Source organism: Calidris pugnax, unplaced genomic scaffold (assembly GCF_001431845.1).
Source record: "Calidris pugnax isolate Ruff unplaced genomic scaffold, ASM143184v1 scaffold24, whole genome shotgun sequence".
Lineage (NCBI taxonomy): Eukaryota > Metazoa > Chordata > Aves > Charadriiformes > Scolopacidae > Calidris > Calidris pugnax.
Window position 1 is genome coordinate 10,121,417 of NW_015090922.1, and position 22,181 is coordinate 10,143,597.

The 22,181-nt window shown below is 38.1% G+C and overlaps 2 long non-coding RNA genes across 2 annotated transcripts in view; one reads left to right on the forward strand and one right to left on the reverse strand.

The window, feature by feature from the left end:
- The first annotated feature begins 4,417 nt into the window (after window positions 1-4,417).
- Window positions 4,418-21,918, forward strand: LOC106893372. The gene is made up of 5 exons (XR_001413056.1): window positions 4,418-6,836; window positions 6,945-7,235; window positions 14,240-14,294; window positions 15,932-16,010; window positions 21,210-21,918. It is a non-coding gene; the product is annotated as an uncharacterized LOC106893372 (long non-coding RNA).
- Window positions 9,793-22,181, reverse strand: part of LOC106893371 — a 30,741-nt gene continuing 18,352 nt past the window's right edge. The window contains exons 6-8 of the long non-coding RNA XR_001413055.1: window positions 20,727-20,860; window positions 15,731-15,806; window positions 9,793-9,917 (exon numbers count right to left, since the gene is read on the reverse strand). This is a non-coding gene — a long non-coding RNA (uncharacterized LOC106893371). The remainder of the gene's footprint in view (window positions 9,918-15,730; window positions 15,807-20,726; window positions 20,861-22,181) is intronic.

Here is a 22,181-nt window from a genome sequence, read left to right on the forward strand (position 1 = left end):
CCGGGGCCCCCATCCTCCCTTTCTCCAGCTCTGTGCTTAAGCCACTTGGATGGGGGGCCCCCGAGGGGGGTAAAAAAAAAAAAAAAAAAAGTATGAAGCAGTAACTAATCATAGAACAGAATTAAAACAAGGATCTATTTTCCATAAAGCCCCCAAGGAATTTTTACAGTCTCATCAGTTTGTGTGGTATCAAACAGGGCAGCTCTGTTGTGGTTAGCAAACATTAGCGTGTCCTCTTCATAATCCCATCCATGCCTAAAGTAAAAGGGGCCCCATGTCAAAAATCTTCCAGATAATGCCTCTGCTGACTCCGCAGATGTGGGTTTGCTCACTTCTGAGGTGCTGACATCCTCTTAACCTTGTTTGTAGTGCAGCAGTACCAAAACCCAAACTGTGTCCCAAGGTACAACCTCAACTCTAGAAATCGAGCAGTGAGTGGGAAACTCACAGAGCCTCCTTTCCCCGTGGAAGTCTTATCTCACGTGAGTACGTGTGCCGTGTGCCTTGAGTCTTTGGTTTCCTGTGAGGCATGAGTGGGACCGCTGTCAGCCCAGTCAGCAGCCTGCCCAGGTTACATACAGCACGGGGATAAAGAGCTGCAGAGCATCCTCTTCATTTACTTGAACCAGAGTTATTTACGGAGCTAAGAAAGTTTCTGAAAACAATACGCCCCATGGAAAACCTTCCTTTTCTGCCCCTTGTGAAATATTTCCATAGTTGGTGTCTATCAATCATACATCAGTTCTATCCAGAGGTTAAAAAGGGTGGCTGGGTAGGTGGTCTTGCGTTGTTTGGTCTTGTGGTATTATAAAGTTTTCATCATGAATCCACGGTGACTATGCTGATATTTTTAGAGACGTGTAAAAATTGTATCATATTACTGTTTTCTTCAACTCTTTATTCCTTCTAACTAGGAATCTTCTAAGGTCAAGTCATTTTCATTTTGATCCTAATCCTTCTTGCAGCCCATTCATGCTATCGTCGCCATTCCTTACTGTAACTCAACCTACACCCTTCCCTTTTTCAGGGAATGTAGGGTTGGTTATCACACAAGAAATTCCAGTGGCCAGTTCCTTAGGAACCCCCACAGTCTCAGCTCTGTAACTAAAAGTAGAATAAATTCTCAGGAGTATTTCTTAGTGCTGTGGAATCCTCAAAAATCAGTCATATATTAAGATATTTCACTGAACAGTGTTGGATATAAAGCTCCTTCCAAATTCTGAATAACCAACTCTGACCATGAAAAAACAACTTCTGCCAACTTCGCCACACCGTATAGATAATATTTGTTGCTGTATTTTTGAAGTCCTGAACTACTGAAATGAAGTCCTGGGATACTTTAGGCAGTAGAAATCTGGCTATTTCTACCGCAACTGCTACAGCACCAAATTTAACATCAAAAGAATTTTTTGAAAAGAGTTATTACTTTGTCATAGCCGTTGTATTACGAAGCAGTGGCAAATTTTCACCACTTCTGGTTTCACTCTCCCATGTGAATTAATGTGTTTCCCACTCAATGACAGACTATCCAGTTACCAAAGCTTTAAGCATAAATCAAACTTTTCTGAAACTGGGACATCTCAGGACTAAAGTAACTTGACTGACTGATAATGAATACTTCCTTTTAATACAGTAAAATGGGTTTTCTTAAAGGAAAAGCTCCATTCAACAGTGCTCAGAAAAAAAAAGAAAACATATTTGCTTATCCATAGCTAGTTAAATAAATTGCATACTCTCACAGTATCTGGGTTGCATGGAGTGCATTGTCTAAACAACTCTATTAAAAACCTTAAGTGAGAAAAGGACTTGGTCTGGAATAACTGATATCTCCTATTGTTCTTTAAAAGCAAAGATTGTTTACAGGGAAGTCTTGAAATCGTTTCTTATTTGCTTTAGTGGAAAGTTCATGAAGAAAAATTTGTCTTCCTAAATAGTGTCTCCTGGGGAGAAAAACCTGATAGAACATAGAATTAATGAAACTGTCCTACTTATATTAACACTTAATAAGGTCCCATACAAACTAATATAAAATATTTGGGGACTTGATATAGAATGTATATTTTGCATAGTTTCTTTTTAGTTCCTGCATGCCATATACCAACCATAGCCTTATCTGTTAAATTCTGTAGGATGGTTCAAAATCTCTGTGGAATATTTTCTATTGAGTGCTATAGGCTCTTTCTCTACAATGCTATTGATTTACATAATAAATACTTCTATATAATTCTTTTTTTAAAGTGAATTCTTCCACTTTCAAAGGCTGTAAGTTTAGGCCCTTATTAGACACCTTTGGTAGTGCTGAAAACTTGCAACTCAACTCCATCTGAATTAATTGAATAAGTAGGTAGGATTGGCTCCAGCAAGAGCTCCATGTATAACACCATGTGAGGCACAGAGGCACTTACATAGATCTGGTATGATTAAGCTTGTGGCAGCCAATATGCTATTGCTGCATTTGCCTTTATAACTAGCTGTATTTTTGGTGTTATGTAAAAATGTTTCTGGCACTCATTGGGAATGATCATATTACTTGTGTCTTAAAGACTCAAGTAACAAATAAGTAAATAAATACATAATAGAACCATACTTCCAACCATCACTTAGTTGCTAGTACAATGTTTCTTAGGAATGCAGGGGAAATAATTTAGCATATTTTAAACAGTTTGCTTGGTAGTGCTGTTTTGTCTCTCTGCAACTGGATAACCAGTGTACCTCAAGTGGAAGATGTCAGACAATTCGAAGAAACTATAAATATGCTTAATGAAAAAAAAAACCTTAAATTTTTGCTGTTGAGTCTTTACAGGAGTTTAAACTCCTCTGTTGTATGTACATACATTTATTCTCTGTAACAGCATACTATAGGCAGATATAAAATCATATGATGCCAAACATTGTTCTGAACTTTGTGTTGCAGGGCATGTGTGAATTGTACCATGACACAGAAGTATTTGAACTAGGTAGTTCCACACCTAGGAACAGTTTGGCAGTGACATCAGAGATCTGAACTTAAGCTAATTATGCTATTTTAAATGCTACAAGAGCTTTCTCCCATTTCAAGGGAGATGTGCTGGAGGAACCCAACCAGAGAAGCAGCAGCCTTCAATAAGTATAAATCCTTCTGCTTTGAGAAGGATGTCCACGTTCACACAACCTCTTTGTATGCTGTATCTATGGATGATCTTATTTTACTCCCAGCTGACTCCCAAAGATATAATCCTGGCTGTATTAAAAATTGTGGAAATTTTGTGGGTGGAAATTTGGAGCAAATGGCTCCAATGAGTGTCTTGTGCCTTCCTTACTCAAACAGTACCTTGTCATCACTTCTCCTCACATATAAATTTAATTTAAATTCCACTGACTGCAGTGTTACAATAAGGCTAGAATATCATCCCACAGAATTTTCACAAGCATATAAATAAAAATCTCGGGGGGGGGAAAAGTTCAAAACTAGATTTTATGTACCCTTTTTGCGTGTTTGAGTATAATGTTTCACTTTTTTTTTTTTTTTTCAGGCAGAAATTATTCCCATATTTCTTTAGAATCTGGAGTCCCAGATCGTGAGTGTGAATAATCTTTTATCATCTGGGGTTAAGATGGTTTATCAGCTACTGGATCTGCCACTTCTTCAGTCACCTTTTCAAGGACCAGTTACTGATCCCCCATCACATCAGAGGGATTTATGAGAGGAGAGGCAAAGAAAAGAATAATGCCACATCTTTAGGGAAAGAAGACAACATTTGTCTGAAAGACTGGCTTTATTTGTGAAATGGCAGCTGTTTGGAACTGTTGACAGATTGGGAGTGTTGGAAATTGTCCCAGACCAGATGGATTAGTGATCTGAGTTCAGGTGAAGTGGTCAAAGGTGCTTTATAAATGCCATTTCCAACAGAGCTATCACCACTATATAGCAGTATAGGTAACAGTTATAGGTAACAGTTATTTTTATAACAAGTAATTGAGTTATTTTGGGTAAGTCAGTCCCACATAGGTCAGGGGTATGTACTTTTACACCATCTTCCTCTCCTTTTGATGCAGCAGTTGCAGTAATTTGAGACATTCCTACTACTATTCCTAATTGAACTAGGGTGGGCTGAAGGCAACATATCTGGGGAGGGGTGGTAGAGAAATAGCTCTTTTAGTCAAGAAATCACTTTCAGTCTTTTTCTCTCTGTTACTTCCTGTGACCTGAATACATTGATCAGATTCATCATCAGGTCATATGAAATTTTCCAAGGAACAGAAATGAATCAATCAAAGAAGAACTGGAGGGGGGGGAAACAAGGAGTTTCATCTATTCATGAGAATTCAATACTTTCACTTCTCGCACTCTGTTCTGCTGCATTTTATTTATATTATCATGCATGTTTCCAGAAAACAAGTAAATTTTAATTTAATTTTAAATGGAAATAATGGAAAATGGAAAAAGCTTTCTCCCTCCATGCATACATAACATGAAATATATGATTTAGGCAATTGAATGTAGCATAGAAATAAAAATAATTGAAGACGCATGTTTTTTGACAGCTTGGATTGAACCAGTACAACTATCTTCTGTGATAACTGCAAAATCACGTTTTTCCCTACAGTGTCCCTTCACTTCCCAGTGATCTGAAGTATATCTCAGAAGCACAGGTCAGAGCTGCATTTGGCTCATTGGCCTCCGCTTGTGACAAAATCCTTGGAAACGCTTGACAGAGAGCTCTGTCAAGCGTTGTCCTTCCCTACGCAGGAAAAGAGCTTCTTTTGTGAATAGTTGTGAATTCATTAATGCCAGGTTTCTACCACTAAAACTCGGTTGTTAAGGTCCATGGGAAAAGTGAAGACAAAGGTGAGGAAGCTTCTGATGGGAGTCCAGTATTATATATTAAGTTATGATCCAGATCCCTCTCTGATTTGATACTGAACACAGCAGTTAATTTATTCACAAGTGATTGGTGAAGATTCCCCTCTCTGGCCCTGAACTACCAGTGGCAAAACACAATAGTTTTCCCAGTAAGCCCTATCTAAGCTAGAAATAAAAATGACACCAGTGAAAGGTGTGTGGCTCAACACAGAGCAAATTAAAAGGTTGCTATAAGTTTTGTTTGCATCAGGCCACTCCAAAATCATCTGCCTATAATGTAGCAATGTTCTAGGAAGAGCCTATACAGCCGCTGTTGAACGGAGAAGAACTACATTTTCACACAGCTGTAATGAACAGGTTAGAAAACTTAATTATATGCATTTGATTCCTTCTTTCCATGTGACTTTTTTTCTCAGATCAGTTTGAAAATAGTACAGAAAATCTTCTGTCTGTCATTCCAAAATTGGGTTTCAAACCATGCGTCAGCAGGAAAGCTGTAGTTCTCATATTTTCAGGAGTATGTCCTCCCTGCCTTTACAACACAGGTGACAAAAAAGCTTAAAACCTCAACTATTTTTGTTCTGAATCATTAGAGTATGCCAAATAATCTGTGATGTAACAATTACTATAGCAACTATTCACTTTGGCTCAAAAACTGAAGTAAACAGTTGACACATCATATTTCACATGCTAGGCAAGGCAATTTTAGCATAATGTAGAAATATTAATACATTCTATGGAAACTGAGCAATATTCAATCAGGTACATGTGACAGACTACTGTAGGCTGAGAATAATTTTGATAACAGGATATTTAAAGTATATTAGTTAGCCTCTGTTTAACTGTAATTAAATACTATACATAATTAAGCTGAATTAATCTAATTAGACTTCCAACTGACAAGGGTTTCCAGTTGGCTGAAGTTTTGCAGGGCCCATTTTGTACATGCCAGTAAACATTAACCTTTTCTTTGAGCAGTTGACCCTTAAAAAGATGCCCCACTAAGAGACCGTATCATATACAGTATAGTCTAACCATAATCCTGACTGCTGAAAGGTCAAGAATTTCCATCATCTTTCAATGTAACTAATATCTTAGGGAGAATTTTCTGTGTTTCTCAAGCAAAACCATGTTTGGTGAGCTTCCTCTTCTTTGTTTCTATTTTCTGAATCTTGAATTATTAATTGCATATATGGTAAAGCTGAAGGAGGTCCAAGAAGATATTCTGCACTTCAGACAGGATTTAAATTTTTCCATACAGAATGGTATTCTCAAACTGAGCCAAATTCTGTGCTATTCAGTGGGAATATTGTTCAGTTGTGAACAGCAGAATTTGCCCATGTATATATACAGATCTGTATAATATATACACACAACTATTTATATACATACATCTATATGTATGTATGTTTATGTATACAGTCTATATCTATATTCTAAAAGTCTGTATGAAAGACTATTCTAAGCAGCTGTTTAGAAATTGAAATGACCAGTTATTTTGTTTACCATCAGGCCACTCAACATTCTCCCGTAAGTAGAAATTTTTATCGTTTTCTATGGTTAAGCTCTCAAACTTCATTTTAGGTCAAATAAAGCCTGTGTTTCTTGGTGGAAAAGGCACATCAATGGAACCAGGGGCACTATGAAGCACTGTTCTCAAGGCACAACATTAATAGCTTTAATTAATTGCATGAAAGGGTAGACTGTCTAAGCAGAGGTTTCAGGAATTTATGTATCTCAAGCACAAAAACGTATCCAGGTAAGGAAATACGATATGTGTGGCATGCTGGGCACTGAGCTGGGTGCCAGACGCAGGAGTGTCTTGCTGGCTCTGTTTCTGTTTTTTTTTTATCTGAGACAAGTCATCTTGCTCTTCCATACCTTGATTTCCTAATTAATTTTTAATCTTCCATGTTTAATTAGGATGTCTTTCTTTCAGGGTAAAGATTGTATTTAATCATGTGTTTGAACACTGTGCAGGACTTAGATCCCAGTGAGTACCTATGAGCATTCTGATAACTATATTCTAAAATTCTTACTCAATTGTTTCTTCTGCCTCTCATTTTAACCTTCGGTGTTGCATCATATTTGATATTTGCAGAGTGAAACATGAGTGTTCTTGCATTTCCTTAACAAATGGCCCAAGAAAATTGCCTTCCAAACATGCAATAACTATGAGGTGGTGATCTGCTTGGCAATCAGGCGCATGGAACGTGTTCAAAAGCCCTTAACAGGAATCAAGTGCTAATTAAAAGGAAAAGAGGAAAGCAATGAATGCTGCAATGATTTTACCCATAGACTTGAGAAAGCACAAATGAAGATTCATTGAAACTGTATTTTTCTGGGCTACTACAAGCAGAAAAAGAGAGAAAATATTTAACCATCTTCTCAGGTAGGTGCTTAATAATAATAATAATAGAGTTTATGTCTCTTAACTCTGCTCCCAACACTCTTTTAACAGTTACATAGTATGCATACAGGGGAAGAGTGTCTAGCATCCCTGGGTTTTTTCCCCTTTCTAACCAAATGTCAGAACTTTAAGCTAGAGTCAGGTTTCTTCTTGGCTGTACTCCTTCTGGCCCATGTTGCTAGCATTTCTGGCTGTACTTCAAGAGAAAGGGTGGAGAACAAGTTAACCAGAATACCTCATGGCTTGAGCACTTCACTAACATCTGAAATATATGGGTTCAAGCATTCCTTGCTTGAAGAAAGCACAAAACTCTTAATTGCTGGATGAGTTAGTGGGGTATTATGAAAAAAAGGAGGGATACTGAAGCATTCAAGTGCTTGTATGTTATCACATCTAACTTCATAGAAGATTAAGGTGGAATTTCTATAGCACTCTGCCTAAACCTGGACTAAACAGAGTACTGTGCAGGATATAGTACAGGGTTGATGCTCCAGAGCAGGCACTTTCAGTCATGCAGGGACCTTGTGTTTATTTTGTTCATATGTAAAAAAATATTAATCACAGAAGACACTAAAACAACAATGGCCTATGATTAGTTATGGTCATTTCAGAGGATATAATACTATAATAATGTGACATTTTTTGTTGTTAGAATCATAGAATGGTAAGAGAAATGGAACAATACTTCAGAAAGAGCAGGGATTTGGATAAGTTAAATGTTAAAAGAATATGACTTTCTGATAATTGATTGTCTTTACAGCTCACCTTCAACTATTTCAGAATTTTGCCTCTACAAAATCTACTAAGGGTATCAGGGCATGACCTTCTACAGCCAAATAAAACAAAGCAAAGGATTTGTACAAATGCAGTCAATTTCCCTAGAATTATTGCCAATCTACTGTCATGCTCAGTATAGTTATAACTTCTCTCAAAATCAGATAGATACAATTCCAAGGACCCAGTTCTGCTACCTTTACACAGAGCAATGGTTTAGTCTGGGAGCAGCGTAACAGAGTGTCACTATATTTAAGTCAGCACATGTTCAACTGAATCAGGCCCCTTAGATGTGAAGGTGAGAGGTGCCACAGATACTTGTGCATTTGCAACATCTAATTTAGCTATGTTCCTGTGGTCTTAATGTCCTGAAGCCATAACAGAAATGAAAGACTGCTGGCAGGCTCCACTGGAAATATGAGAAGTGTGTCCAAAGGCTTACTATTTATTTACACACCTAAACATAAATAATCCCCTCATGTACCACTTTTACCCGTAGGCTAAAACACATAGTTTTACAGTAAGGTCATACTTGTCCTTATGTTTTGGAAACATAATCTGTCTTTTAAGGTTTGCAATTCATTTTGTTCCAGCTGTGGATTTATAAATCCCTCCACTTTCGAAGAATTCAAAAGCTTCTTAAGACTTGTTTTCTTTTGGATTCAACAAGTAGTAAGTCTGATCTAAAAGAAAGTCCACTACAGTATCTCTCTATATATAGCCACACAAACACATATTTCTCATGAATATTTAAGGCGGCATAACTTGGTATTCCAAAATAACATAATTCCAAATATAATAGAAAAAAATGATGGCAAATAAAAATTTATTTTTCTGAACATAGATGAAAGGTATATCACATTTACCTGCACCATTGGGAAGAGTTTTGAGCTAATATTAATAGTTATGTTGAAATTCAGTATCAGAACTCATTAATATTTGAAATCGATTAAAACATTCCATTTAAATCTCTTCTTTTTTCATATTCCTCTTCCAGTCCAACACTGGAATGCTGCTGGAAGTTTAAGTTTACCTAAATGATTTTTAAGGTCAGGAAGCTGAGGTATTGTCGACAAGATCTGAGTAAGCATTCAAACTGCTGGACATTTAATTTATATAGGGATCTGACCCTAGCCTGTGGTATGTATCCTCTGCCTTTCTTCAGGCTGCAAGGGTCATAAGGCTGCTTTCAAGAGAAAACTTGGGGGCTTTTCTTTGCATGGAGAATTACCAAAAATAGTGGCGTTGGCTCAGCACAGCGCCCTTCTACAGCAGCGGTGTTATGGTTTAGAGAAGTGAGTCTTATTGGAGTGGCATCTGCTCTAGTAATTTCTGTCTGATCTAAATATCTACATGGACCATAGCAATTGAGACACCTCATGAGTCTAATTCTACTGTCATATCAGCCCAAAAGCAAGAAACTCCTGCTCCCTTGAGGGCCCCAAAAGCCCTAATCAAGAGAATCAGGCCATTTATTACTAAATACACATCATATTTGAAAAATCAATCTTGTTTTAGAACCTCCTCCTGAACTTCTTCAAGCTGTTACTCATTTGGCAGAATCACCACTGGGCAGAGTTAAACCATTTTAATGCGCTTTTATTATGGTCTCCTTACTAACAGAAGCGTGCCATAGTGTTTGAATCTTTCATGGTGCTGAAACCAAGAAACTAAACCCCAGACTCAAGCAGTATCACTTTTGGACAAGGGGTGCAGTGAAGGTCTCAAGGGCTGTCACTGTTTCACTCCCTCTGTGACTTACCACATCTCCCTGGCAGTACAGAAGAGGCAGCTGAGACGTTTTCATAGGCATAGGGAACTCCTCCTCTCTGTAAGGGCTGCAGTAAGGCTTGCAGTGCAATAGAGAAGGCTAAAATCTTGCTGAAGAATCTAAAAAAGGTAAAGAATTGTGCTTGCTTCAAAAAGCTACTCCTATAAAAATAATATATTTACTAGGTAGACATCAGCCTGACAAGAAACCACTATCTAGAGAAAGATTCAAGGCAAAAATCTTCTGATTCCTCAAGTTATTTTAGTAAATGTATTGCTATAGTCTAGAATATTCTGGTCTAAAGCTAAGCATTTATAAACCTTGGATGATCCTAACATTCAGGAAGTCTAGCCCAATGCTTTACTTTTTGTTGGTTCATGACCTAAGTACAGAATTGAACTTTTCCAAATTTATCCTCTGTGAAAGCAGAACTGAGCTCAGAGATTATTTGTTCTGTATTCTTCCACAGACTTCCTGTATGAATTTGGTAAGTTGTTTAAAGTTTATTTCTTTGTTTGAGGCCCTCACTGGATCAAATGTCTACTTTTTCAAGTGCCATGTCTGGTTTAGACTGCAGGCTCTCTGGGCTGTGGGCTGCTTTTTCTGATAAATCTCTGCACAGCATCTAGCACAATGGAGTGTGATGACTTGTCTGGAGATCTTAATATAAAAGGATCAAACATAATACAAACATTAGGAGGCATAATACCATGTCATATCATATCAATGACTGGAGATAAACTGTCACCCTACAGCGCTCTGTGTGGAGCGTCTGCAGGGACTCTGCAATGAAGAGGTAATATAGAAATGCAAAGTAGTCTTAGGTTTTCCTGAGCTACAGGTTTATTCCTTCTCCTTAAAGAGCCAGTAAGCAGGATGAATAGGATGAAGACATAAAACATGAATGCCCTTTTTCATTGGAAAATATGCAGTAAACTGGCTACCCCTTTAGGATCGAAGACACTATTAAAAATGAAAGATATTGTTACTGTTATGTAAGTTTTTATTAGTAGCATTTACCAATAGCCCTTCTCACAGGGGAAACTGCTGTAAATACCCAGCTGGCTTACAAGGAACAGTATTGTTCATAACATCACACGGCTGACCAAGCATTACCTTCTGCTACTCTTTTCATCTATTCTATTTTATGTCATTGAACCTAGACTGTCGATTTTTTTTCAAACAAGGACATAGTATATCCTCTGATACATGGCTGAGGTAGCAGCAAAGCTGCTAATATGAGAGAGCATTTACCTCTGTAAAAATTTGAGATTCCACTTACTCATTCCTCTCTCTGTTTATTTTCGAGGGCTAAATAAATCTGAAACTCTGCGTCCAAAAAGTCTGAGATATAGAAACATGCTGCATATCCTTCTCCCATCCCATCAGTAGGCTATATTTGGTACAATTATGCTAGATGCCTCTGGGTTCATGTTAGTCATTCTGCAAAACCGAGAGACAAATTAAGGAAAACCTATTAGTATAGTCCCAGGGATAGCCTAAATCAAAATAAAATAGTATGTTAAAAATAAATTGCTTTTTGGAATCTTTTGAATTTTCTTTTTAAGAAAGACAGATTTGGTGTCATCAAGGTGCTAATATGCAAATGTCTAAGGAAGAAATACTTTCCTAATGACTATTTGCATTTCCTGGGGTGAAAAGCTGTCACTGGCTTTTACTTCTCTCCATGTGCCTTTTGCTAGTGTAGGGATTGTGCCTGAATTTCCCTGTCCTCCAGGGATCTCCTCAGTATTGTGATGTTTCAATTTGGCAGCTATTTTGTAAGGAGATCGTGTTGTGACCTACCCGCAGAAGTCACTTCTGCACTTCTCCTTTTAGGGTGCAGAAATTAGGAGGAAGAATCATGAAATGAGGGTGGATTTCTTCTGGATCTGAACTCTCTTCTTTTTCTTTCCAAGCCTTGTCTTTCTGTTCCTCCTAATCATAGGACTAGAGGATAATTAAAGTTGGAAGGGACCTCAGGAGGTCTCTAGTACAACCTCCTTCTGAAAGTAGGCTCAGTTTTGAGGTCAGATCAGGTTATTCAGGGCTTTTTTCAGACAGCTCTTCAACACCTCCAAGGACAGAGACTGCAACTTGGGGGGCCCAAAACTGCACTTAGTATTTAGATATGTTCCTATGAGTGCCAAGTAAAGGACTTCTTTCACTTGATCTACTGTCTGTGTTCTTAGTGATACAGCCCCGAATGTTATTGGTCTCCTTTGCTTCCAGGGCACACTACTAACTCATGTCCACCTTGCTACCAAAACCTGCAAGTCCTCTCCTGCAGAGATGTTCCTCAGCGAGTCAGTCCCTAGAATGCATTGCTGCAGGAGTTCTTTTTTCCACATGCAGGACTTGGCATTTGTCTTTGCTGAGTTTCAGAAGGTTCCTGTCAGCAGGTCTCTTTGGATGGTAGCTCTGCCATAGACTTTGACTGGTCCTCTCAATTCAATGTCATTTGCAAATTCAGTAAGCATGTACTCCATCATCTGTGGTAAACCCTTGATAAAGATGTGAAACAGGTCCGGTCCAGAACAGACCCCTGCTGTACTTGTCATCAGCCTCTGGACAGGATAGGTCTATTATCCACTTCCTTCAAAGCCTGATTAATTTTTTACCCATTAGTCATTCAATTATCAAGACCACATTTTCCTTTTTCAGTCTTTTACTACTAATGCAGTGGTAAAGGCTACTCTGTTTCCCTTTGGCATCCCTTTGACATCTCCATTTGTGCTTTGGCTCCTTTTTGCACTGGAGCTCTTTCATGAGTGTTCTGCTTAGAGAGGCTCGTCTCGTGATACATCTATTTGCCTTCCTGTGTATTGGGATGTACCATTCTTGTACTTGGAGGATAGTGCCATTAAGGATCTTCAAACTTTTCTGAGTTCCTTTGCTCTTTGAAGCTCCTTCCCATGTGATCGCATCTACCAGTTTCCAAAACAAGCTTAAATCTGATCTCCTGAAGTTCAGTGTTTATAACCTGCTACTCTCCTTCCTATGGATCTTGGGCTCCTATTTCATGGTCACTACAGCCAAGGCTATAATTGATTATTACACCATCCAGCTCTGCCTTGTTAGCGAACAGCAGCTGCAGCTGTGTGTCATCGCTCATTAGTTTATCTAGTACCTGCACCTGCTTATGTCCTGCCTTGTTGCCCTTCCGGCAGAAAACAGGGAAAGCAAAGGGCCCCATAAGAATCAGAGTCTTCCTGAGTTGTTTAAACAAGGCTTCATCTACTTCCTTATCCTAAGGAGGTAGTTTGTAACACAATTCCACCACAGCATCACCTTTGCAGCCTCTCCTTTGACCCTGACCTATAAGCTCTCAACCAGATGGTCCTCCATCTCACAGAGGAGCTCCATACATCCAAGTTCCTACTTCACTTAAAGGGTGACACCCCCATTGTCTTCCCTGTCTCCATGTACTGAATACTGTGTATCCATCCATCACAACCTTTCAGCCATGTGAGCTGTCCCACCAGTTATCCCAGTGATGGTGTAATTTGGTGACCACAAGCAGAGCTCTAGTTCCTCCTGCCTTTTTCCCTGGCTGTGGGCATTTGTGTACACACCCTGGAGATGGGACTCCTTTTTCCCTGTTTCATCACTCTTAAGGTCTGTCTTGTACACATCACCCTGATACCACCCTAATGAGTCAGCTCATCAGCAAAGCTAAGCAAGGTGGCTAAAGGAAAGCTAAGATAGACAGGTTAGATGCTACAGATACATAGGTATGGATGTTACAGCTTTAGATAGTTGCGTGTGCAAATGAACAGCTTCTGAAGACAAATTTAGTTTTATGTCAAAGGCTAATGTGGCTGAGTAGCCTCTGAATGTACAGATACTGTGGAACATGCTGAGGACAGAAAATGCAAAACTGCTCTGCAAAACACAAGGAGGCTGATACCTCTGTGTACTATTCCCCAATTAGCAGATGTTTTCTGAATAATAATAATCTCCACGCTCCCTAAAATAAATTCCCTTGCTAGGCAGTTTGGTTGATGTGACATGGAGTAATCTCTTTTAAATTCTAAACATAAAGCAGACCTGTTCATGATACTTTAGTTTTTCACTGCAGAAGTTTTCTGTTATTTTCTTGTTTCCTACCTTGCAAACTCTGCAAAGGCCACTGACAGCTTTTTTTTGCTAATTAAGAAGCTAAGTAATCCAATGCCATTAGCTATGACATTTTTTTCCATGTGTTAAAATATTACTAAAATCAGTATTGTTAAAAAAGCATAGTCCCTAATGCATTGTAATTATTGTAGTTTTCGAAAAAGAATCTACTAAAATAAATATCTAAAATGTTATTGTGTATGTAACTGTTTGGTCAATATCATTAGCTTTACATTTAATGCTGCATTATGTACTGCTTTATACATGTACATTATGTGCAATGTACATTATGTAATGCTTTATACATGTACTTCTTTCACAGACATCTGCAGTTGGTTTCAGTTGGCGAATGATAGCTTTGGTTGCAACTTGGCCTAGTAAGTATAATTTGCTATGTTAACAGTTTTACCTTAAAATATTTCAAAGTATGTGCTTGTCTTATTAGGCAAGAAGAGAAGTCAGCTCCTGACAGATCAAAAGTGTCATTAAAAGTCATTAATGATGACCAGCTAAATTTAGTTATTCTGCACTTGGGACAGAGGATTGGAATTGAAATGGCAGAAAATGGGGTACTAATACGTGATATTTTTAGGTCCTTCTGGTTTCATAAAGTGCAAATATTGGGCAGTCATCAGAATTAATAACATAACAGCAGCCTTTTTTAGCTTGAGAGTATAACCTGTCTTTTCTGCAATAAAATCAAAGATGATCAAAAACACAAAAACTTTGCAGGCAGCAATATGGCTTGTAATCTTCTATTTGCTGCACTGGATTTGCTAACTTTCCTTGCTTTAAATTTTACAATGACCTTCAAGGCTAAGTAAACTGAAATTATTCTGTCTTTTGTCTATCTGTCCTTACTGTTCTCACAATGAAGTCACTAACCATGAAATTAAGTCTACAAGTAAAGTTCCCAAGCAGAGGGTGTGAGCAATATGAATAATGTATTGCTCATAAGTTAAACTGAGTCAAATGCAATGTCTATAGATATCATTGCTGAAAAAGTGCAGTAAGAATAAGAAATTCTCACAGTGGCCAAGTTTGCTCTTAAGGGAATTAAAACTGTCATCAGACATGGTAGATTCATAATTGTATTTCTGAGTTATTCCCATTCCAGAATAATGACTGCAAACTGAACATTAAGCATTATTGAAGCATTTATCCCTTTCATGAGAATGAACAGTATTCAGTATTACTGCAGACTGGTATGAATGCCAAATGCTTTTAGTGTTTTCTACATAATTTGTAACCAATCCTCCACCAAACTGATAGCTATCCCTGTTCAGTTTCATCATCTCAGCTACTGAAGAAAGAGCAAAAGAATCCCTCAGCCTACCCAGGAAATGGGTGCGAGACAGGGGGTCAGTTGCCTCTGCTTTTCTGCTGCCTTTGTGGGCATTTGGACTACTGAAATGTTTATATTCCACCTCAGTAGTGTTATCAGATACAGAGGAATCTCACTCTGAACAAGTTTATATTGCTATATGAGAGTTAATAATTAGCAAGTATTTATCCATGAAACATTCATGGATATATTTCCGTTTGGTAAAAATATTATTATTCTCTCTAATTGTCCATCAATTGCTTTTGATTTTACCAATTGGAAAGGGAAAAAAAAAAAACCCTCTTTTTAAAAAAAACCCAAAGGTTTAATTTTAAAAAAAAAAAAAAAAAAAAAAAAAAGGTATTCAAAAATTCTGGAATCTGAAGTACTTATTGTTATTCATTAAATATAAATTTAAGCTATTTCACACAATTTATCCTGTGCTTAAGCCAGGCTACTGATCAAGCTGGTTCAGATAGATTAGGTTACCATAGACATTCAGATCCACCTCTTCTCCATGTGAACATACGCTGTCTTCTGGCCAAAAGCACAGCCCAGTCAGACCCTGCAGACAAGCAGACAAAACTGTCTTCAGCTCAAGGTTTGACTCCTTCAAGATTTCATCATCCTTTTGCATAACTAGCAGTATGACGTTCCTTCATCCCTTTCACAATTTTCATTTTGTATGAGAATGGAAGACTTCAGACATGAAGCCCTGGAGTTCTCTTCAATGACAAAGGAGAACTTGATCATGATCAAGGGACTGAAAGTGAGTATATATATATATTTTAAAAAATAATACTGAGTCACAAAAAGAAAGAAGCTTACAAGAAAATACTGTAGCTGCTTACTGATTTATCAGTAATAAGGGACGTAAGAAAAATTTGAGAGAACAGAGAAATGGTGGCAGGTCAGGCATGGGCTTGGATATAAAACTAAGGACAGGAAATTGTTTAGATGTTGCTCAGGTGAAGCAAGATAAATAATACAAAAAGGAAAAAGATATCCTCAGATATATATGAAAATGTAGGTTCTTTCCTATAATGCAAAACCAAAGGAATTTACTTAGAATCAAAAAGCTTTCTCTAAATTATCAAGATAGGGTGATTACTGAAACTTTTCAGTGCCCATTCCATGGGCAACCATGGAACAACAGGGTTCTTGGAACAAAAAGTGTGTCATCTCACATATCTAATAGGTGTCAGCACAGTCAGGTACCATTCCTCACCATTGTGTGTGATTACAGTATAATAGATAAGCATAAAATAGGTAACAATAATAGGCATCCTGGGCTGCATCAAAAGAAGTGCAGCCAGCAGGTCCAGGAAGGTGATTCTGCCCCTCTACTCTGCACTCATGAGACCCCACCTGGAGTACTGTGTACAGCTTTGGAGTCCTCAGCACAGAAAGGACATTGGCCTGTTGGAACAAGTCCAGCAGAGGGCCACAAAGATGATGAGAGGGCTGGACCACCTCTCCTACGAGGACAGGCTGAGAGTTGGGGTTGTTCAGCCTGGAGAAGAGAAGGCTTCGGGGGGACCTTTTAACAGCCTTCCAATACCTAAACGGGACCTACGAGAGAGATAGGGAGGGACTCTTTATCAGGGAGTGTAGCAATAGGATGAGGGGTAATGGTTTTAAACTGAAAGACGGGAGATTTAGATTAGGTATCAGGAAAAAATTCTTTAGTGTGAGGGCATGATACACTAGAAGAGGTTGCCCAGAGAAGTTGTGGATGCCCCATCCCTTGAAGTGTTCAAGGCCAGGCTGGATGGGGCTTTGAGCAACCTGGCCTAGTGGGAGGTGTCCCTGCCCATGGCAGGGGGGTTGGAACTCAATGATCTTCAAGGTCCCTTCCAACTTAAAGCATTCTATGACTCTATGATTCATAAAGTCTTTGTCTTAAGGACCATCCTGGGACTATTTCCAAGTGGCAATAGTAATCCATAGAGCAGCAAAGTATACCCCCTGATTGAAGGCCAAAGGCTTAAGTCAGAAAATAGTATATTGCACTTTGTCTATTAGTAACTCCAGAAACATTTTTTCTTTGATGACTTTTTAGTTTTCATTAACTTTTAACACTGAGTTTTTATGCCAGAAGGCAGAGGACCCCACCATAAAACTGGTAGAAGAAATTCGAAATTCTTCAATGAAATACTATAAGAGATACAGAAATAGAAAATATTGGGAAATATAAAATAGCCTTTTCCCCCAAATACTGTCTGTATTTCCAGTTACAGCACTTCACCTTGTTCTAAAACTTTTTGTAACACAAAATTAAATTCGTTTCAGGCAGCCTCTACCTGGCCCTAAGATGGATTCCTTTTAGCACCAATGTGGTGCCTTTACCATCAAGCTTTTAACAAACATTGTAATTACAAAGCTATGTAAATGTGAACCGGGATTACCAGTAATAATACAGTAAGGTCTTAATTCATCTTTTTTTAATAGTCTTTTCAGGGAAAAAGACTACTGGTAGGCTGTCTTATACAAAAATAAATGGGAAGCAATGAAGAGATTGACTGCTGTGCCATATATCTGAAGATTGAGTTTCAAGTGCTAAATAGATTGAAGCTTAGAAGAAAGGCTTGAGAATAAAGTAGAATTTAAATTTTCCTTCTATCTTCCAATTTGATCCCAGATTTCTGGTCTTTCAGATGATTTGAAATAAGAAAATCAAACCCTAATACCTGGAATTTTCCTGGATAACAAAATAATCCAAATACAATAAGGGAAAGAAAAGCAAGGCATTTGGACAAATGTAGGTTATCTCAGCACATACTTTAGAAGTTTCTGTCTCCTACTGGAACTTGATGCATAGAAAAGAGAGCATGACCATGAAGATGGTTCCTTTCCTTTTGAAAATAAAAAAATCACAACAACAACAAAAAAAATCATAAAAATAAATCACAACACCAACAAAAAATCACAACAAAAAAACAGTTAATGTGGCCTGAGCTGAAGGAGTAGAAAGTTTTATGCTGTGACTTTAGCATTTTTACATGCTAATTAGTATGAGATAAAGTAAATAGATTATAATAACCCATAATAATATAAATTCCTAGACTTTTAAAATGTTTTTTATATTGTCCTAGTAAAATAAATTAGTTAATTATTTCTGATATTAAACCTGTCTCGCATACATTCTGCCTCTTAAGCATATTAGAATATAAGCTGATGAGACATGGGTCAGTGTTGATAAGTTCATACCGCTTGAGCACAAGAAAATACACGTCCTTCAAACTACTCTATGTTGTATGTGTGCATGACCATGTAGTTGTGAAGCCAGTAGCCAGTCTCTGCAGAATATAATATTACAGAGACGCCAAACAGATACATAGTGTTCCCAGCCCATGTTTTGAACTTTGTGAAAAACAACCTTGAAAAACTGCTTCTTCCATTTCTGCCTCTTGGGAATTTTGCCATCAGCAGCTTTATGAATCTTTGACAAGGAAAATCTGGTTCCTTAGTGATTTTGTTTAAATGTTAAAAAAAAAAAAAAAAAAAAGAGAGATTGAAAAACTGCTTCTTCCATTTCTGCCTCTTGGGAATTTTGCCATCAGCAGCTTTATGAATCTTTGACAAGGAAAATCTGGTTCCTTAGTGATTTTGTTTAAATGTTAAAAAAAAAAAAAAAAAAGAGAGAGATAGAAAGTATATATACGTGTCTTCCTTATCTCCTTAGCATTAAACAGGAACACATGTGGATAATGTGGTTTAGTAAGATGGGAATGAGGCATGAAGTGAAAATCATGTCCAGTGCACAGAAAAGTGGGCCTTTCACTGCTCTGTGTGTGCAGAAATCAAATTGCCATTAAGTATCTTGCATGAAAAAAAATCCATCTTCCCACAGAATAACTGCTTAAATTGGGCTTAGCATTATTAATATTTCTCATTGCCCACCACTGATTCAGTAAATGCCTTTCTGATATTAAAAATCAGTCCATAATTTTAATGAGACAGAAAAGTTGGTTCAGTGAATTCCAGCTCTGTTTCTTCTTGATTCTGTGTAGCAATACCGAATAGAAGAGAAAATATAGTCTCTCTGCAGGTGAGCTGTCTTTTTTTTTTTCCAATGAATTGCTCCCTCTCTTCCTTCTCCCTCCCTTGTGAGAGAAGACGGCATGCCTATCAAGGCCTGCCGAAGCAGTGGGGAAAATGTTGCTGGCAATGGCAGATGCGGAGAGAACCACAACTCCAGAGCACTCTCAACATGCACGCCTAGCAGTGGTGTTAGTATCACGACTCCAATCAATGACTCCTTCCTATCACACCCCCTCCACCTTCCTTTTTTTTCCCCTGTGCTGTTCTCAGGCCAGTGGCTGTGTGTAAACAGGATGTGGGAGCTGTACTGAAATGTATTCAAGTCCTGTACACCTCCGTCCTCACCTCTGGCTGCAGTGTGCATCCTGCCTGGAACATCTGCTTCAGATAAATATAGGCAGAGTTCAAGCTGTGCAGAAAAGGGCACAGCCTGGAGTTCTTCAGCCAGTTTTCACTTGTCATCTTTTTTTAAACATTTAAAAAAATACAGAAAAGGCATTTTATTTCTAACTGGAGGGCAGATTTCCTAAAAAATCACTGTTGAATATTTGTAAATGACATAACGGCCTATATTTACCAATTGAAAGATATTCTAAGCCTACTAAGAATAACATAACTTTGTTTGTTTACTTATTATTTTTAATGATCCTAACCTAATGGTGCACATTCATACACTGTTGATATCCTTGATGTAACTTGAGAAGGATTTTCACGGTTGGCAGCACAGTTTCTAAAAAGCTGCCTCTGGTAATCCAGCTAAAATAGATCATAGGGCTTTATAGCACATATTCTCACAAAAAGGATTTCCTTACAGCTTGGAAACTGAAAGCCAGAATCACGAAAAATGTTTGCTGCTTTTCAGTAGACTCCACTTCAGGCAGTCTAGGAGATCCATACCAAGTACCATGCAGGCTGTCTCAGTTCCCTGCACCAAACTGCTCTGCTCTCTGGGGAGCGGGGCAGCTCTGGCAGGGGGGGTGGGGGAGTACTTATGTGACTGCCAGCTCAGAACGGGACATCTCTGACCATGAGAGCAAATCTATATTTAGACATCCTGGGAACTCTGTGGGCTAAAATGGCAACTTAGGAGTTTCTATGACCAGGTAGCCCTGAGTAATACACAACCAGTGCATCTCTCCTTAGCAGAATTTAGACATGTCGATCTATGGCCATCATCACAAGCACCTGAGTAGACAGTTCGATTTTTAATGTTAAATATTCTGATGTAGAAAAAAACCCGAATGTTAAGATCATTCAATGTTAAAATAATAGGTATAATAGCTTATATAAATAGTTTATAAGGTATAATTTACTTATTCCAAGAGTTACAGAGAGGGCAGTATGTTAGGACTCATAGAAATACCTGTATGATCGTACTCCCATTTCAATTAATAATAGCATTGTAAGCTGGTATGTGACTCACTCAGGTACACTTACTCACCTGAACTTCCTGAGAAAGTATGGGTGATAAGTCGGTGATACAGAGCACGATCTCTTCCACAAAAGCATGAGACCTCCTAGCTGAAGAACTGCTAACCCGATACATCGGATATATATTTTAGGAATATTTCTTCCCTGCAGAGAAAGGAAGTGTGGAAAAAAATTTCCCCTTTTGTACAGCTTTCAAAATATTAATTTAATGGACTATGTCGTTGTTCCCCTAGCTCATCCTATTCCACCTTGCCTCACCTTTAAAGATCCACATAGTATAGCTATGCTATATACATGGTTAGGTATTTTCCCTGCGAGCTCCTCCACAGAAATTATTGCTTTCTCCTGTGCCAGCTACTTTTTTCTGCCACTGACTTACTAGTATCTTGGTTGTGCTGATCCAACTGCCTATGACTTCAAACTGTAAATGTATATACTATTGCATCATAGTTTTATGATGGATGTGGCTAACCTAAGGCTTTTCTATTAGCAGAAACCCAGAATGACTGATGTGCTGCTAGAAGATTTCAAGAAAAACAGCCACATGCTTCAGTAAGGCGCCAGTGTGTGCTAAAATGGAGTGACTTGAAAAAGGGTTAATAATCTGCTTTAAACTATTTTTACTGTTTTTAATGTATGAACACCTAATAACCAAGATGAGATCAGGCCTCATTGCACAGAGTGCTATAGAAAGGCTTCCAGCATATTGCAAGTTAAACAAACAAACAAAAAGATCAAAGGAAAAACAGAGCTGCAGCAATGTGAAGTGAGTTGCTCAAGGTCACTCAACAGGTTAGTAGCAGGACTGGAAATTGAGGACTGGAGGCCCCCTAGAATGCTTTATCTGCAAAACATCCTCAATTCCAACTATCATACAAGCCTCTTAAATCAGGGCTTCATGCTCATCATCCCCAAGGTGATAAAGTGATAAGTCTTCCTTTAAAAACTAGAAATACTTGATCCTTTCATGGAGAGCAGCAAGGCTTTTGAGAGTGTAATATTTCAATGCAAATAGGCTGTAGCTATAAGAATGTAAGAGACAGATTCCTCACAGTAAGCAACAATAGGTCAGCACACTGTGCAATGGGATAGGATTATAATTTCCTGTGTACACACAAAAAAACTAATACAGATGTGACTCCTTTTACCATGATCAGGCCCAGACTATAACAGATCCTGTTTGTCTGCTCTTGCTTAGGCTCAGCAAAAGGAGGAACTTTGATACTAGGTCTAGGATGCTCCAGAATTTCCTAATCTTCAAATTTTTTAAGGGTAATTTCAGCCTTTCCTGGCTCTCTTAAATCCCTTTTGGAAAATGCATATTTAAAAGGAGTTGAAATTCCCTAGGCCCATAAAGAAAATTTACAGAAATGATGAGAGTACTTTATCCTATTTTTTCTTATCACTCTTCATTCTCAAGTAGCAGCAACTGTAAATGCTATTGCCTTTCTTGCCCGCTCCTCTG